Below are 14294 nucleotides of genomic sequence, written 5' to 3'. Positions count from 1 at the left end.
GGTTGCAGTGAAAGAAAGGGGGGGGGAGAATAAGATAGGAAGTGTGGAACTTTTGAAAAACGCATCTCACACTCAAAGTCACATATTTTTAATTCTAATTGTAAAAATTATCTGTCTCTCGGCATGTCTTGCCCAGTCTCTTTTCCTTCAAGGAGATTCATCAACTATGTTAATGATGACACCGGATTTTAATATATACATTAAACATTTAAGTTATAATACGTTAACATGACATAAGATGTGAATAATAACAATGTTTTATATATGAAGCAAAAACATATTTTATGTTGGGAATGGGCTAGAATACTTGGCAAGTGACTTATATCCATAACAATTTCATTTAAATATTGCTTTTGCATCCCATCTATCTTAGATGCAATTTTATAGTCCCTTTTTAAAAATTCATTTCGGCATGACCTCTTTGAGGCTGCAGCTTAGTGCCTCTAGCCTACATATTCAATTGCACTTGTACTTGTTCCTGTTCAATTACATTTCAAAGTGCAGGAGCCAGTAAGTGCCCAGACATGAACTGCATTTACTATTCTGGGACTCTTCACAAATTATAACTTGCATTTGGTTATGCACAGAAATGCAGGCAAAAAGCCGAAAGGGAACCCATCACTTCATTCAAAATATGGCCTGTCCGATTTGACTTAGAGCTTGCACAGTTTGGAAATATACCTCCGCAAGCAGCAGTGTTCTGGAAATCTGTCTGGGTGAGTGAGTGTGGATTTTGAATAAATGTAGACTAGGATACAGCAAATGAATGCTTTCTCGAATGGCTGAGTCCCTGCATAGCTTAGGTATGCCCCTCCGCCTTCTCTGCCCAATCTGTGCCTTGAAGCCAGCTCTGTTCTTTAAGATCTGCTCATCGTGGCTTGGATCGAGTTCCTGTGGTCTCCCACTGGAGGAAGTGGAGGCAAGCAGGGGGAGCTGAGTTGATTTTGAACAATCCCTTCTTCCTGATGCAGCCCTCTGGAAATTTGTTCTGGGTGGTTGTGGCACCTTCTGGAGCAGTGGTGGTGCAAATGGACCGAAGGAGGAATGGACAAAAATGGCCTCCTTCATACCTTCAAGCAGAAGCTTCCACTGTATAATATTAATAATAATAATAATAATAATAATAATAATAATAATAATAGGCTTCCCCAGCCACTCTGGGCGGCTTCCACAAAGACCAAAAAAGATGTCACACATTAAAAACTTCCCTGAACAGGGCTGCCTTAAGATGTCTTCTGAATGTCAGGTAGTTGTTTATCTCTTTGACATCTGATGGGAGGGCGTTCCACAGGGTGGGTGCCACTACCGAGAAGGCCCTCTGCCTGGTTCCCTGTAGCTTTGCTTCTCGCAATGAGGGAACTGCCAGAAGGCCCTCGGCGCTGGACCTCAGCATCTGGGCAGAACGATGGGGGTGGAGACACTTCTTCAGGTATACTGGGCCGAGGCCGTTTAGGGCTTTAAAGGTCAACACTAACACTTTGAATTGTGCTCGGAAACATACTGGGAGCCAATGTAGGGAGCCAATTGCAATGTATTGCAGTTCCCTGCACGAATGGGCAGAACTTTCTGTTAGTGGTAGGCCTATGTAGAACCCAACCCATGGTCTTGCTCCATGTGAACCATAAGTTAATTCTGAAGTCTAGTAGACGCATATCTTTCTACCCATGCTTTCCCTGACCCATAAGATTGGATCTTGTCTTTATAATAACTGCTTCACTGGCTTTTATGTTGTATCTCTGTCTTTAATGACACTGCATGGTTTTAATGTTGTGGTTTTGCCTACCACTCAAGAGACTTCCCAAATACTAGGTGGCTTAGAAATGCCTTATAAAGAAACAAACCAATAAAACGGCTCGTGGTCTTTTATGGTTTAAAATTTAGCCGAAACAGAAACACTACTGGGAAAGAAGGTACTAGGCATTAGATGGTAGACTGGGAAGTTTTCTGTACTCCCACTCAGCCAACATTGCTTTGGGATTGGCTCAATATATAAATAGTTGATTTCCTATTCACCATGGTAGCATTAGGAACCTTAGGTCAAAAGATTGAATGTAGTCCTTCAGGTCTAATTATCTGGCCCTCAAGACTCTTCCTGGATCAAACCACAATCTTTGGTCCTGCTCTTCGCCCTCCATAAGTCTTTCTGAGTGGCTGGAATGTGTCTGTGAATTATGCATCTTGCTAGCTTAGATGAAGGATGAAGAGATTGTGTGTGTGTGTGTGTGTGTGTGTGTGAAAGCTGGCCCACCCATTAGGCAGGGAGAAGCAGCTGCCTCAGGTGCCAGAAGTGCAGGAGATGGTGCCCTGCCCATCCCACCATCTCTACCACCACTGGAACACCCTCCACTCTTGCTGAGTTTCAGCGAGAGGGGGGATTTCCCACAGACAATGTTGCCACTTGATTTCCCTGCCCCTAGGGCAGAGAAAACAAGCAGCAAGGGCTTGCAGAATGCTTCCTTCTTGCTGAGTTCACTAAGAGGGGCTGCATTCCAGCAGTGGCAAATGTGGTGGGGGTAGGGGGTGGTACATTTCTGTTTCATCTCAGGTGGTGAAATGGGACAGGCCACCTTTGGTGTATGACTACATCCCAGTCACCTTTGGCCTTTCTGTGACTGGAATATAGCCTACTATACAATGATAAGTGTCACATCCTTTGTCCTGCCCACGTTTGCCTCTGGACCTACTCACCACTAACAAATATCTCCCAGAAGGTTCCCCGCAAGAGAATTCCATAGGCTGGAAAATTTATCAGTCTCCAACCTAAGTGGTAGACATGGGTACAGCATGTTAAAGCAGCAATCAGGTAAGGCACAAGGCTAAGACCCATTCTGCAAAAAACTGAGACCAAACTTTCCCACCATTTGTTATTTGAAAGGTATTTTTTTTAGATGTGAAACATGTGCTAGGTAGATTAAATTTCATACATGACTTTAAAAGTTTTTATTCATTCAGTACAAAACCTTTTGTGTGTGTGCTGTGAACAGTTCTTCATACTCTGTTCTAGAGCAGGCTTGGGCAGAAGATGAACAAATAATAGATTACTTGTGTGTGTGACCAGGGGAACCAAAGACCTTTTCATCCTGAGAAGGAGGAGAAGGAGAAGGAGGTAGGTTTTGACAGGTTGTTTAGATCTTGCAGTTGGAGCAGGCAGCATAACCAATTCTGAGTCTTGTGGGCCTTCAAAGAAATCTAAAATAGTGGTGCCAATATCAAAGATTGAGTTGTCAGCTTGAATATCATTCATTATCATTTCTGTTTATATCAAACGCCTTTGGCTAAAGACAGATGTTAGTTGAAAGTAGAATGTGAGGTGCATTGTTGTCCATAGTGAATACACCCATCACTCTTGATCTCTTTTATTTATGCTTTGTGAAGTACACAAGGTGGGGGGAGGGGGAGAATAGGCATCCTATATATTAAATATGAAGATGTTGCCCATACTCTTGGTCCGTGGTCTCAGGCAGAGATCTCTTCCAGCCTTGTTGCCTTGGTTTCTTTAGCAGAAATGCTGGAGAATCTGAGATGTACTTTCTGCCAAGGTGCCATAGGGCACCTCCAATATACAGCCACATAGTTGGAGGGCTCTTTGCCCTGCAGTTTACCAGTGCAATGATATTAATAATTAAAACACGTCTTCCTGATATCGCAGCACATGCAATTCCCCATAAAATAAAGAACAGATGACTTTGTGGTGTAAAGGGTAATGTTAGTTAATCTGAGCGTGAACAGTGAGATTTTCAGAGATTTTGCCTATTTTGGCTGGCATTCATTGTTTAAAATGCAATGTTTGGAGGAAGTGTCCCATAATGCAAGGAAAATAGCACACCAGGAAGACAATGGAGATCAGAAGGTTGGCGTCCTCTCAAGGCTTCAGGCAAATTCATGGAGCCAAAGGAAGTCTCCAGGACAAAGATGATGGAGGCAGTTAGTTGAATCCTACGTTAAATGGATAAATGGAGGAAAAAAATCTTCCTAGGATGGTTTCAGGAAAGCAGTTTTCAGGTTGAGGTTCAACCCCCCCCCCCCAAACAGAAACCTATTTCTCTGTGAGAACACAGAGTGTAAAGAGCAATTTATTTCACTTTAGACAAGTAGGGTTCAACAACAACAATAACAACAACAGCAGCAGCAGCAACAACAGCAATTTATTTGTACCCTGTCCACTTTGGGCGGCTTCCAACAAAGATTAAAAATACATTAAAATGTCACACATTAAAAACTTCCCTGAACAGGGCTGCCTTCAGATGTCTTCTAAATATCAGGTAGTTGTTTATCTCTTTGACATCTGATGAGAGAGTGTTCTACAGGGCGGGCGCCACTACTAAGAGGTTCCCTGTAGCTTTGCTTCTTGCAGTGAGGGACCCGCCAGAAGGCTCTCGGCGCTGGACCTTGGCAGAACGATGTGGGTGGAGATGCTCCTTCAGGTATACTGGGCCGAGGCATTGCTGTCAAACTACGGTCAGTTAGGTTGGCAAACACATGGGATGGGGCCTACTCGGTGGTGGCACTGTGGTTGCAGAATTCCTTTCTTATGGAACCATGAAAGGTTGAGTTCAGCACAGGCCTATAACCATGCCTTGAAGACTCAATTGTTACAGTCCGCCTTTTCTTTATACAGTGTGCTACTGATTTCTGAGTCTTTGGTATGAGTAAACCATACATTTAAAGGGCATCACTTCTCTAAAATAATCATGGAAACTGTAGTTTACTCCTCACAGAGCTATGCATCATCCAAAATAGGAAAAGTGTGGGGCACAGATTGAAATAAAATTTGCATTTCCTAATCTTGATTTTATACATGCAAATTTAGAAATAATTACTATAATTTAAATAGAAATACCATACACCTCGCCATAGCAGGGTAGACAGTGATGCCAGGATCTGTGTGCTTGCTCAGTCTGGAGCCCAGGAGCTGTCAATGGGCAGCTTCAAGATCCCTGCTGCTCTCCCTTCTTTATCTTCAGATAGGACTTGGACAGAGGATGGTCATTGGACACCACTTGAAATTGAGAATCACCTTCTATAATGTAACCCCTATGGCCAACATGCAATTCCGTGGAATGGCACAGGGCAGGAAGAATTTCATCCCCCTATAGGAAAAAGAAGGAAACATGTAGACAAGGGAATAATTCTCCCTTACCTCCAGCTGTACATTCTTCTGGTAGTTCTCCCAACCCTTCCCCAAGCCAGAGGAAGGAGACAGGAAGCCTCATTGTGCAAGCAGAAGTCATTGCACGTGCTTCAATTGATAAGGCTGCTTAGGTGAATACAGAAAATTCCAGTAGCTGAAGACTGACAAAACTTTCTTATTTTGTTTTAATGTCTGCAGTAATATTTTTAGCCCAATAGCCACACAAACAAAAGCAAATTACAAAGAAATCAAACTGGTCCATATGAAGTGCTTTATTATTATTATTATTATTAGTAGTAGTAGTAGTAGTAGTAGTTGCAGTACCATATTGAATGGTATTCAGCTGAGGTTTACTCAGAACAGACCCACTGAAATTAACAAATATGACTAAGGGCTCTCCTACACTTGTCTCTTGCCTAGAAAACACGGGTCCAAGTGTTTTTCCCCTTGTCCTGCTCCTTTCCCAGGGAAAACCCACTCTTTAGCACTAAATCAAAGTGAAACATCAATCCAGAAAAAACCCTGAACTGCTGTTTGTTCTGATTGAGTGCTAAAGAGCAGTTTTCCCTAGGGGAAAGCAGCGGGCCAAGAGGAAGTGTTCATGAGCCCTAAGTTAGGTTACTTAATTTCAATGGGCTTGGTTTACTCTGAGTCAAACTTAGCTGAATGCCCCGCTTTGACTCTTGAATGAGACAATGACTTTAGAAACCATGGGGACTGAAATCCCCCCCCACGCTTCACCTCCTCTCTTTTTGTGAATAATTTATGCGTCGGAATGGCTTCATCGCCGACTGTTCTCCTAGCCATTAAACTGAAATAGAACTTACAGAAAATGGGGCTCCAGAAGAGAAGGTCAGCCTATGGAAATACTGCTATTGCTTTTGCGCCATTATTAACACCTCCTGACACCCGGTGCTCAGAGAGGGGAAAAGCTAATCTGTAGACTAAAATGATATGGTGATCTAAGGATTGTTTCCAGTGTGTGCGCAGGAGGTGAATATCATTACAAGAAAGTGGAAGTAAGAAAAGCGCATGGAAATGGGGAGAGTGTGTGATGGAAATAAGATCTTTAAGTCGACACGGGAACACCAACTCTTCGCAGGCTGCTTGGGAGACCCACTGCCTGGAATCTACAGGGTGGCCTCATAGTTCCAGTGTTCCAGGCAGGGTGCCGATCTATCTGCGTTAGAAATCATCTCAGTGTCTGAAGAACAGCCAATCAGATTTGCCTTTCATTTTTTAAAACAAAAGAATGCACTTGGGTTAAGTGTTAAAGTGAAAAAGTGTTTTCGTCCGAAGATATGTGTGCTGCAACATGTTCAGTGTGTTAGCCATTATTGTCTATTTGAAGCACATTTATCTCTCAGAACATTTTATCATCTCACCCCTATGGTTTTCGGGCTGAATTGTTTCCGTGCTCGGCGGAGATGTTTTGAAGCAAGCAAATAAAATTAATCCCACTCTCGTGATTTCTAAGTTCATATGTCAAGATTTTCATTCCCCCAAGGTGAGTCAAGTTACTTTTCCCCAAAATTGATGGCTAACAACCTGAAAATAAAAGATGGTGGCAAATGGTTGACATGTCCACAAACGGTAATTTGAATCTGCCAGGCTCATTGTTATTAATTGTTACATTTTTATTTTCCAAAGACTGTAGAGCAGTGTGCATATAGATGTCCCCAAAACAATAGTTTCAGGTGGCTGAGAATGACAGTGAAATCTGTGCCTAGAAGCTCTTGAGACGTCCAAGTATGCAGGCGCAGGATTGGAACCTTACATGTATCTGTTTACTCCAATTCATGTCTCACTGAGTTCGGTGGGGCTTATTCTCAGGTTAATTTGTATAGGATTGTACCTTTCTGTACAATCTTACCCTTTCTACTTAGACATACAGTAAGTCCAGCAAGGTTTAGTCCAAGATAAATTTATATAGACTTGCAGCCTGAGGGAGTCATCCAAAGTCATTGAGCTGAGTAGCGAGTTTCATGGTTCAGCATAGATTTGAACTGAGACACATAACTATCTTATGCTGACTCACCAAAAAAAAGAACATATCAGTTTTGTTCAATGTACACAATTCAAATATACCAATCAGCCCTTAACTCATGATGTCATAATAATGCCTAACATTTGTGTCAGGAATGGGGAAGCTATGGACTTCTAGAAGTTGTTGGGCTTCCATCAGCCCCAGCCAGCATGGCCAAAGATCAGGGATGATGGGAGGTGTATTATGAGAATACCTGGAGTGCCACAGGTTCCCCATCTCTGCTCTCTGCCATCTATATGCTCATTGAAGAAAACAAAACTTTGGGTTGGAGGAGCTACCATATTTCCTACTTATTCTTAATAAGGAAATAGGAAATATATGGTAAGGGAGGGGGAATCTCCAGAGCAGTGTTTGCATTAAGGCAGTGCTGCAGATACATTCACAATAGTTGCTAGTTCTCAGAAAATGTGAAGCCGACCTACTCACATATAGATGTATTCAGGATCTGTACAGTGGTACCTTGGGTTACAGACGCTTCAGGTTACAGACACTTCAGGTTACAGACTCCACTAACCCAGAAATAGTACCTCAAGTTAAGAATTTTGCTTCAGGATGAGAACAGAAATCATGGCAGCGGCAGTGGGAGGCCCCATTAGCTAAAGTGGTACCTCAGGTTAAGAACAGTTTCAGGTTAAGAATGGACCTCCAGAACGAATTAAGTTCTCAACCCGAGGTACCACTGTGGTTTTGTTCATTCGTTTTTGCTTGGTCTTCAGGTACATGAACCATTCATCACAAAGCAGTTTTCTACTTCGCAGCCATAAAGCGGAGGGATGGGGAATGGACTGATTTCAGGAGCTGCTGGGGTTTGAAGAATCTTCATATCTGTCTGTAAGGGCTCCACTTGTTGAGGCGAGGAAGGGTGAAATTGACAGGTTGCTATCAGGTGGTGAGATGAAGAGTGAAACTGACACGTTGTTATGGAAATAACCAGTCACAAATTGTGTGGCTGTCACACATTGGGCTGTACCCAGTGCTAGCCCTACTCAAAGTAGACCCACTGATGTTAATGGCTATGGCTAACTTAGGTTCATTTATGTCAGTGAGTCTCTTCTGAGAAGAAGTAGCCCTGAATACATTTCACTGTCTCTGAACGAAGGCTGCAATCCTACACCTACTTACATGGTAGTAAAGCCCACTGAACCCAGTTCTGGACAGACTTCTATATGGATTGCACTAACTTTCTTTTCTGGCATTGGTTTTAAATGAAACCTGTTCTTCTGAAGATCCTCCTGCATAATAATAATGATTACAATTTTCTGAATGCTGTTCCTTATGTAGCCACAATGACACTACCCACACAGAAGAGGAACATGGGGAGCTCGAGGAGGCAGGGTTTACAAGGGGGGGGGGGACTTTAGAAAAAGCCCTAAGATGGATTGCTCAACAACAACAACAAACAAACAAAAAACAACACGCATCCCTTGGAGGGCTGAGTGTGCTCAGTGGGCACAAAATGTTGTCGGTCCCACTAGTAAAGAGAATATTTGTTAAAGCAACTACCTTAAGTCATAACAGCAAGGAATAAAAGGATTATGAGATAACCTGACAGCTTTCTAGTTCTGATTTAGATGTCAAATAAAACTTCTGAGCCAAGATAAATGAGATGCACTTAAAGGCAAAAGGTATGAGCCAGTGAAATACCACTTCAATAAAATATTCCTGCATCATTGGCTAACATGCTGGTCTCTGCTGTGTTTTTCATGTATTGCAGGGCTGAAGAACCTTACTCAGCTTGAGGGCCATATTTCCAAGAGCCACATGCCAGTGGTGGGTGGGGCTATTCTACCACTGTAGATTAGGCTTGTTTCTACACACATTCATATGTCCATCTAGGCAACTAGGGTCTCAGCTATACAGCTGCAAATAAAAAGTTCTAAGTGTGTTGTAAAGGGCAATATACAAATGTGATACTAGATGGCGACAGTGAGCTATGACAAATTCAATGTATTTTTCAAAACGTTTTTTAAAAAAGCATTTTCACATAGTTTTTTTATGTGTATGTAGGACGAATGGTCTGTGTTAAAGGATACACTTCAGTCAGGCAAAAGCACTTGAGGCAGGATCTGTGAGGGGTGTTTTTATGAAAGTCTGGAATGTGCTCTTGAACTCTGATAATTCATCTTGCCTGCTTAGAAATAATTTTTTAAAAATATTTTTTTTTAAGTGAGGTGCCAGCAATCACATATTGATAAAAGTGCAGAACAGAAAATGGTGGCCATGGATAGCAAAAAAGAGCTGCCCCCAGCCCAAAGGACCTGGCTTCACCCTATCTGAATGTTTCCCTCCAAAATTATGATTCCTTCCTCCTTCCTTCCTTCCTTCCTTCTTCCTGATAGCAATGGTATCTACTATTATTAATAATATTAGTAATAATAACTATTATAAATAATAGTAGTAATAATAATAATGAGGGAGTGGGTGTTATAGCTTCCCTGAGCCTGTGCTTTCAGTGGGTTCAGCATGGACTGGTTCCCCATACCAGCATAATCAAGGTTTTCTTATTCTGCATTAAGAAACTTGCATGAAAAATAAATGGCTCATACACTTCACCCATATGCACAACTTTGCCTGAATATAAATGGAAGGATATGACCTGACTGTCCATGCCAATTTGTTCCCTTCCTCCATTCACCTAAATGAGAAACCTGGTGGTCCTGCTGGATACATTAGAGGTCTTGCTTGTAGAGCTGATTTCATGACCTGTGGTGCATGCTTTTTTTGATGAATTAACGTTTTACTCATAATTAGGAAATTTCTCTGGGAAACTAATTGTGCACTGGTACTTTATCATTCCCGCCCCCTCCAAAAAAGGGTAAGATGAATGACTTATAAATGAATGATTTAGTAATGCTCATAAGGGACTAAAAACCTGTAGGTCCCCTTGATTTTGAGGTATCCCAAGGACAGTATTTTTAACCTCTCTGATCACTGTTGACTTTATTGAGCTCCATTTCTAAGATACGGTTTCAAGGTTCGGTTTTGATAAATGAGTTTCATTTAATGGGTCTACAGGAAAGCTAAATGACAGCAAACACACACACACACACACACACGAGAGAGAGAGAGAGAGAGAGAGAGGGAGAGAGGATCTTTTGGAGCCTTTATCCAGTTACTGTAAATCATGCCATTCAGGCAAGCTGGGGTGATGTTAACTGCCAAATTTCATTTAAGATGTACCTTTATTTGCTCTGACAAGCCACTCAAAATCCTTCCAGATTTCCATAAATGAACTCCAGAAAAACATTAAATTAGAACCGTTTGTGGCAGGTCCTCATTACATCCTGAAGAGTATACAAATTAAACTATTTTTATTAGGAAATTGGAAAGAAGGAAATGTTAATAAAAGCAATGGTTTAAAGGCACTGAAATATTTACTTTTTATTTGAGAGAGCCCATTAGTGATTTTGGGTCCCATGCCACATTTTTAATCCATTCCCCAAACCTATCATCCAATAGAAAAAGAAAGGTTCATATTAAAGCAACATTCATGCTCCCCCCCCCCCATTCAGATAGCACTTGATTCCATTTCTTGACGTTTCCATACCTGATAATTTCTGATAAAAGCCACTTCTGGAAATTTAGCAGAATCTCGTAGAAGTTCAGTGCTCCTTTCTGTGTTAATTGCTTCCAGAAAAAAAAAGAAAAACAAAAGCTGCTTGCCACTCTGTTAACTCAGAAAATAATGGGACTTTTTGCACAGGAAGGTTCCTGTTGTTTTCATGGATCCTGCCATATATTATAAAATTTGGGGCAGTATTCCCGCATTCAGTTCTTCCCTGCCATTTTCATGGGTGAATTAGGAGGTGGGGGATCAGAAACACATTTGTGCATAAAGGGCGGTGGTGTGCCTGATGACAGCCGCTGTTGTGTCACACCACACCTACTGAGGTGACTGTGAAATGGCGGTCTGTGGTTCAAGAAGCCACAATAGAAACCAGGACAGAAGTGCTAGCATCGTAAACACGAGAACTAGCACAATAATCCCCACATCTGAATGCATACTCCCCTTCAGTATGGGAGGAAGCCTCTCGGGCACCTGGGGTGGCGCACACAGGGGCGGGGCTGCCCATCCATAGGGATGGCCCATCCCTATGGACACCATATGCCCCATCCCACTCACTGTCCGCCCGCTACCTCCCCCCCAGCTATAAGGTAGCTGAGGCCCCGCAGTGTGCCCAGTCCCTATGGGCGCTGCACGTCCCGTCCCTATGTGTGTCCCTATCAGTGTGGTGGCAATACGCCCGGGGGGATTTTGTCACACACACCCCGGGATAATGAAGAGGAGGAGGAGGAGGAATTTGGATTTGATATCCCGCTTTATCACTACCTGAAGGAGTCTCAAAGCGGCTAACATTCTCCTTTCCCATCCTCCCTCATAACAAACACTCTGTGAGGTGAGTGGGGCTGAGAGACTTCAAAGAAGTGTGACTAGCCAAGGTCACCCAGCAGCTGCATGTGGAGGAGCGAAGACGCGAACCCGGTTCCCCAGATTACGAGACTACCGCTCTTAACCACTACACCACACTGGACCGCCCCAACCGCACCTCCCTTTCTCCGCCACTGACACCCCTCTCTCTGTTTACATCTGCATTGCATTGACCTCCCTGCCACCTCACCCTTCCCTGGCCTCTCTCCTGGCCAGCAGCAGCAACCCACCTGCTGAGAAGCTAGCGTAGCATCCACCCCACCTGGTGAAGTCATTTCTGGTGAGGACCGGTTCTTACTCAAAGAGGTAATGTAGGTCAGCGAAGGTCCACTCACTCCACCCCCGCCCAAAGAGCCTCTGAGCAGAGGGGCAAAACTGTAGCTACAGCACAGAAGATTCCAGTTTCAGAGCTGTTGGCTTTAGGAAACAAGTGTACTGACTGCATTACAGCCACATCCATCTAAACAGGTTTGGACCTTGACATCTGGCATGATAACCGATGCTTACAATCTTGCATTTGGATTACGTGTGCAAAAAAATACAATGGGCAGGATGCACACAAGGAACGCCAACAGTAGAAGTCCTGTTCAATGACTTTTGCTTGAGCAACAAGGCTTCCCCCCCCCCCCAATCCTCTCTATGATTTCCTTACGCAAGTCAATGGACAGAGACCTCCATTGTATCTCCAAATTTCCATGGCAGGGTCAGAAGGCTAACTCTCACCAATGATCCTCAGGGTATTAGAGTGTTTACTGTAGGTGACATTTCCCCTATCCCAGTCTTTCCTGGCTATTTTGCCATGATCTCTTTCCCTATGCAGGTCAATGAGGGATCTCTTTCAGGGGACAAGATTTGACACCCCCTAACTTTGAGTAAGCACTTGTATAAATATAGATTTGATGATGATGGTTTTGTATCCCCTTGGCTCAATGCCCTGTGCAGAAGAACCACTGCACTGATCTATAATAATAATAATTTATTATTTGTACCCCACCCATCTGGCTGGGTTTCCCCAGCCACTCTGGGGGGCTTCCAACAAAGATTAAAAATACATTAAAATGTCACGCATTAAAAACTTCCCTAAACAGGGCTGCCTTCAGATGTATTCTAAATGTCAGGTAGTTGTTTATCTCTTTGACATCTGGTGGGAGGGTGTTCTACAAGGGTGGGCGCTACTACCGATTAGGCCCTCTGCCTGGTTCCCTGTAGCTTTGCTTCTCACAGGGAGGGAACCACCAGAAGGCCCTCAGCGCTGGACCTCAGTGTCCGGGCAGAACGATGGGGGTGGAGACACTCCTTCAGGTATACTGGGCTGAGGCTGTTTAGGGCTTTAAAGGTCAGCACCAAGACTTTGAATTGTGCTCAGAAACGTACTCGGAGCCAATGTAAGTCTTTTGGGACCAGTGTTATATGGTCTTGGTGGCCACTCCCAGTCACCAGTCTAGCTGCCGCATTCTGGATTAATTGTAGCCTGATCTAAACTGGCACTTTCTCTTTTTCTCAAGGAGTATAGGCAGTATTCCCAGAAACCCATGAGGGGATAATCCCACCCACCAATGACCCTTGGGGTAACAGAGTCATTGCTTGGAGGACGACATTTCTTCCCATCCAGTCCTTTTCCCCACCCCATGAGTTCTATTGTACATCCCCTAAAATGGTAGAGTCTAGCCTTTCAGGAGAACCATTGCAGCTGTCAAATTCTGGCAGAAACCAATAAAGATATAGCTTTTTCCTTTGTTTAAAATGGATCAAAATGTAAAAGTGCCATGCATGGAAACCCCTGAATGTTCCCTCTTCATAGGGAACTCTGGGAAATGTAATTCTGGGAGGAGAATACAGTCCTCCTTAACAACTCAACCAAAAGAAGTTCCCAGAATATTTGGGGGGAGGAGCCAAAACTGTTTAAAGTGGTACATAGCACCTCAGAATAAGGTGTATTCTGATTTGGGATGAGACTCATTCTGACTTAGAATGTGTTCATTTGATTTTTGCATTGGTTGTTCTGGGTCAGGGGTTGCCAAACTGGAGCCCTCCAGATGTTTTGGACTATCATGCACATCCGCCCAAGCTGATTGGGGTTGATGGGCTTTGTGGTCCAAAACATCTGGCAGGGGGCAACAGGTTGGCAAAGGATGTTCTGAACTGTGTCCATCTCGACACTACCAACTGCAGCAAGTTCCCTGAATGAATCTTTGTTTGCTCATGTTTCGCAGCTTTCTGGTGTGCTAATCTTACACGTGTGGCATGCGAACAACAATAGGTTCTCCAGATGAAAAATATACACCAATCCCTTTGCACTGGAGCTCCCAGTTAGTCTTACCCAAGATTCACTGAGTTCATAAACCTGGGAACCACGTTCATGTTGAGGCATGTAATGAAGAGATATAAGACAAAATGATACTTCAAACAGAGCAAGATGAATCCAATGGCAACTCTGAGTGTTCCGTGTGGCTTTAAATATGGAAATCTCTAGTCAGACCTTACTGTATTGGCATTCTCAGAATGTGGTTGGTGCATATTCGTGTTGGCGTGTCGATATCCATTTGGACCAGGCCTTTGCAGAAGTCACTTGTGCTACCCACACAGACAGGGCTTTAGGATTTCTCAGGCTGAGCACTTCTGTGCAAAATTGGGAATGCCCATATGGAGGTCACATTGCATAAATGTGGCTCTTTTATGTCAGGCGA

At 43.3% G+C, this 14294-nt stretch overlaps 1 long non-coding RNA gene across 1 annotated transcript in view; it reads left to right on the top strand.

Moving 5' to 3' along the window:
* The first annotated feature begins 396 nt into the window (after positions 1-396).
* Positions 397-14294, top strand: part of LOC310681762 — a 32564-nt gene continuing 18666 nt past the window's right edge. The window contains exons 1-2 of the long non-coding RNA XR_014513594.1: positions 397-716; positions 2985-3106. This is a non-coding gene — a long non-coding RNA (uncharacterized lncRNA). The remainder of the gene's footprint in view (positions 717-2984; positions 3107-14294) is intronic.

The sequence above is a fragment of the Podarcis tiliguerta genome (genome assembly GCF_965153285.1).
Source record: "Podarcis tiliguerta genome assembly, chromosome: 7".
Taxonomy (NCBI): domain Eukaryota; kingdom Metazoa; phylum Chordata; class Lepidosauria; order Squamata; family Lacertidae; genus Podarcis; species Podarcis tiliguerta.
This window is presented reverse-complemented; position numbering and strand designations above follow the sequence as displayed.